The 4,226-nt window shown below is 42.7% G+C and overlaps 1 pseudogene; it reads right to left on the bottom strand.

The window, feature by feature from the left end:
- Window positions 1-1,942: 1,942 nt before the first annotated feature.
- On the bottom strand, window positions 1,943-3,959 carry LOC129360377 (ADP/ATP translocase 2-like; annotated as a pseudogene).
- Window positions 3,960-4,226: the final 267 nt, after the last annotated feature.

Genomic DNA, 4,226 nt, shown 5'->3' with positions numbered 1-4,226 from the left:
TTGAGACCAAAGCACCAGACTTATCAAGTTTTGGTAGAAAGAGAAACGATAAATCATGCAAATTGAAATTATTGAAGTCGTTTTAATTTCATGTGATAAATTGTTTTATTTTTTTATTGTGACAGGCTTACCTCTGGGTTTAAATACCCTTTAAGTTACTCAGCTATTGATGTTTTCTCCTTTTGATTTGTGTTGGAGTAAAAGGAGAGTTTCATCAGTTGCTTCTGTTTTGTTTTGCATCTGGGTTCCAGAACCAGATGAACAGCTGAACTACGTCTGAATCAGTCCTGGTTTCCTCCATCCACCCTCGTTCCCTCCGGTTTCCCTCTAGCCATCTTAGTTTCCTTCAGCTCCTGGGAGTTGCATGATCATTTGGATTATTTTTTTTTTTACATTGTTTTAGAATCTGTTAAAATAAAAATTAAGACCAAAACCACACACCAAGTGTTTTTTTGGGGTTTTTTTAAGTGTGAAACATTTTAATTTAACTTGCATGTGGCGAAATTAGCTGCTTACAAGATATTGACGTAATCATCTGGGATTTCCAAGAAATTTCTGAATTTGAAAAAAAGTCAGGAAATTTTCATTGTTTCATTGTTCAGTTATTTCTATTTAGAGAATAGAAATAACTGGGCTAAAGCAGGAGCAGCTTATTCTGGTTAAAACATAGGATAGTGAAAAAAGTCTTTCTACAATGTATGTAAATATGTTGTTTCAGATATTTTAACTGCAAAAATAAATAAAAATGTTGAGATTTGTCTCAAGATTATGTTATGTAAATGTTTTAAAAGATAAATGAAACTGTTTTCTAAATTTGGTCAAAAAATACATTAAATTCTTACATGGTAAGTAAATATCCTGCAGTCAACACAAGCAGCATGAGGTCGGTGTGTTTCTCAAAGATATAAAAAGCATTAATCCCCGTTGAACAAGGATCTGCTTCACTGGGTTAGAGGTCAAGTTCATACTACTGCAGAGTAGATTAGTCTAGAATCCAGCTGAGAAAATTTGACAATTTTCTTAAGGAGTCTGTCTCCTCATGTCTTGTCAGTTTTAATTTCCTTAACTGGTGTGGTTAGAGAACCATTCACAAAGTTAAAGGATGAGAAAAGGACACATTTAGAGTCATAATTAAACTCAATCATTCAAGATCTAAATATAACTCGAGGAAAAGACCTTAAATGCAGAAGCATGACTGAAATCTGGGCAACTGAAATTTATCCAAGTTTTAATAACTGGAACTTAATTATTCATCTCAAAATGACTCAATGAATCAACACCAAATCACTGAGTTGATTTAAACCCTGTTAAACTCTCCCATATTTACACCAACTATACAAGGGCAAATACTACCAACAGGAGGACGAGCACACACCCTGGTTAGAGCCCAAGCGGTACATTGCGTCCTCTCCTGCACATGGCACTACCAGGTCAAAGCCTGCAACCCTTTATGCTGACAGATCATGTGTCAGAAGGAATCCAGTGTATGAGCTCCAGATCCAAAACTTAAAGAGGCTTGTTTAGCGTCGCGCTAAGATCTAAAGACACCAGATATCTTGGCAGCGACAGTAAATAACTTGTGTGTCATATTTGTAAATTGTCAATCAGCTCAAGGACACAAAGACCTCTGTCACAACAGTCCAAGGCAGAAAGAGCACGTCAAGAGATCAAAGTATATTTAGCAAGTTGTCATAATCCAAACCCTCCTGCATGTAATCCTAGTAGTTCCTCTGCAGCAAGTTCAAACGTCTGACTCCTAGACTACCTGCCTATCACCTTTCTGCAAGTGTGACTTGAAATATTGTCAGCAGCTCAACTTTCTCAGCTGATTTTGGCTCACCTCCAACCACAACCTGCAGCTCTAAGCTTACAGCTCTCTCAAGGGGCTGCCAGCCTGGAAACCATTCATGCATGACATTTGAGGTAAAAACCAGGTAAGCGGTTCACGCAGTAGGTTGCCTTTATTTCTCATATCCTGGCAAAGTTCTTGCAGTCAGGGAATGAAATTCTCGTGAGGGGCAAAAAAAAAAAAAAAAAAAAAGGAAAAGAATGGGCCAAAGAAAAAAAAAAACAAAACAAAAAAAAAAAAACAAAAACAAGTGCATAACAGATTTTCCCCGGTACAACTAGTAAAAAAATACTAGTTGGTCCCCTATAAACATATATAGCTCAGGTATTTAAGTCCTTCCAAATGTACAAGATATGTTACAGATACATTTAACAACATGAACAGTGGAGAGACACAATCAACTTAGATGACTTTCTTAAGCTCGTCGTACAAGACAAGCACGAAGGCTCCGCCCATTCCTCTGAGCACATTGGACCAGGCTCCTTTGAAGAAGGCCTTGCTGCCTTCATCACGTGCTATCTTCCTCCAGCAGTCCAGGGTGCCGGTGTACATAATATCAGCTGAAGAGAAGATAGAAAAATGTCTCAATCATGATCACAAACAGAGATTTTAAGCTACGAAGGCATCAAGTTGGAGTTATTACCTCCTTTGCGTCCAGACTGCATCATCATACGACGACGGACGGTATCGAAGGGGTAGGACGTGAGACCGGCAACGGCGGTTACAGACTGAGCGATCATCCAGCTCACAACAATGTGTGTGTTCTTAGGATCTGGGAGCATGCCTGAAAGAGATGCATCAGTTCAAAAGGTTAATCGAGTTCCCTAAAAGTTCAGGAGCTCAATGGGGGGAGGAAGTTTGTAGACTCACCCTTTGCTGTGTCGTAGATGCCAAAGTACGCTGCTCTGTAGATGATGATGCCCTGCACTGAGACGTTGAAGCCCTGGTACAGACCTTTGAGGCCATCAGACTTGAAGATCTTCGCCAAGCAGTCACCCAGGCCCTTAAACTCACGTTCCTGCCCCGCTTTGCCCACATCAGCGGCGAGACGCGTCCTGGCGAAGTCGAGTGGGTAGACAAAACAGAGCGACGTAGCCCCTGCTGCGCCGCCCACGCCAGGTTACCCTGCAAAGTATCTCCAGAAACTGCGTGCGCTTGTCTACGCCGTCCAGGAAAATCTTCTTGTACTTGTCCTTGAAAGCAAAGTTGAGGGCTTGTGTGGGAAAGTATCTGATGACATTGGCCAAGTTGCCTCTCCAGAAGGAAAGGAAGCCCTGCTCTTTGGGATGCGGACAATGCAGTCCACGATGCCTTTGTACTGCTTGTCGGCTGTGATCTGTTTGCTGGCATGTTGCACCTATAGGGAAACAGGAAGTGACATTATTATTTTACACTAATCTGTTATTGCATGCATGCTGTATCAACTCTTTACGCATCCATTCAGGGATTCATAACCCCGCCCCCTCCTGCCGCATCCAGGCCCCCATGCAGCAGTGAAAACCCATGGTGCAATTTTTCCTATGACCTCGTTTGTAAGTTTTTAAGCCAAACTATCAAACTTCACAGAAGAATAAATGTTTTTTCAAACGCAGCAGCAGGTGACCATATGAGCCTGTTAAGGGACAATGTGTTTCCTCCCGTGGAGTGCTGCAGCTTTCAGGCCTGACTATTACATAACTGGTCTGGTTTGCCTCGAATATGCTCATTCTTAAACTGAGACAGAGCTGCTGAGCTTTACTATCAACAGCCTACGTTCTGCTGCTGACGCTGCAGCATCCATGCTTTAAACACAAATCGTTACCAGCACTGATCACTGCGTCGGGTCAGGGTCTAAGAGTCAGCTGTTTTAACGATGCCGCATCAACAGCTGAGGCGTCTCTGCATGGAGATGAGTAACACCGACCTGGAGGAGAAGTTTCACTCTCTCGATGGGGGCCACGGCTGTTTTGGATATGGCAGCAGCGATGCCTCCGGCGAGGAAGTCCTTAGCGAAGGAGATAGCCGTGTCACTCATCTTCGGGTGTTTCCGGACGCCGTCCCGCTGCTCGCTCCGTGGGGTTTGCAGGTGGAGTTGAAATGGCAGAATCAAACCCGGACTTGACGGGGTTTTAAGGAGGCTGAACGCATAGGAAAGCGTGAACTTCGATTCTCGCTTGCTATTGGTCGGTTGTGAGTGCGGTGGGCGGGGCCAGAGGGCGTTCTGTCAGTTGGATTGGCTGGTTTCCATTGTCACGCAGGGAATAAAAGGACATATTTTCGTCCCACAAGAAGAGGGAGTTTATCAGTTTCCCAAAAAAGTTGTGGATAGTTTCTTTAACTTTCTTCTTGTTGTTATTTGTTTTCTTTTCTCTTATGGAAGTTAAAGGTCGCATCACCT

The sequence above is a fragment of the Poeciliopsis prolifica genome, unplaced genomic scaffold (assembly GCF_027474105.1).
Source record: "Poeciliopsis prolifica strain line A6 unplaced genomic scaffold, Auburn_PproV2 SCAFFOLD006, whole genome shotgun sequence".
NCBI classification, from domain to species: domain Eukaryota; kingdom Metazoa; phylum Chordata; class Actinopteri; order Cyprinodontiformes; family Poeciliidae; genus Poeciliopsis; species Poeciliopsis prolifica.
This window is presented reverse-complemented; position numbering and strand designations above follow the sequence as displayed.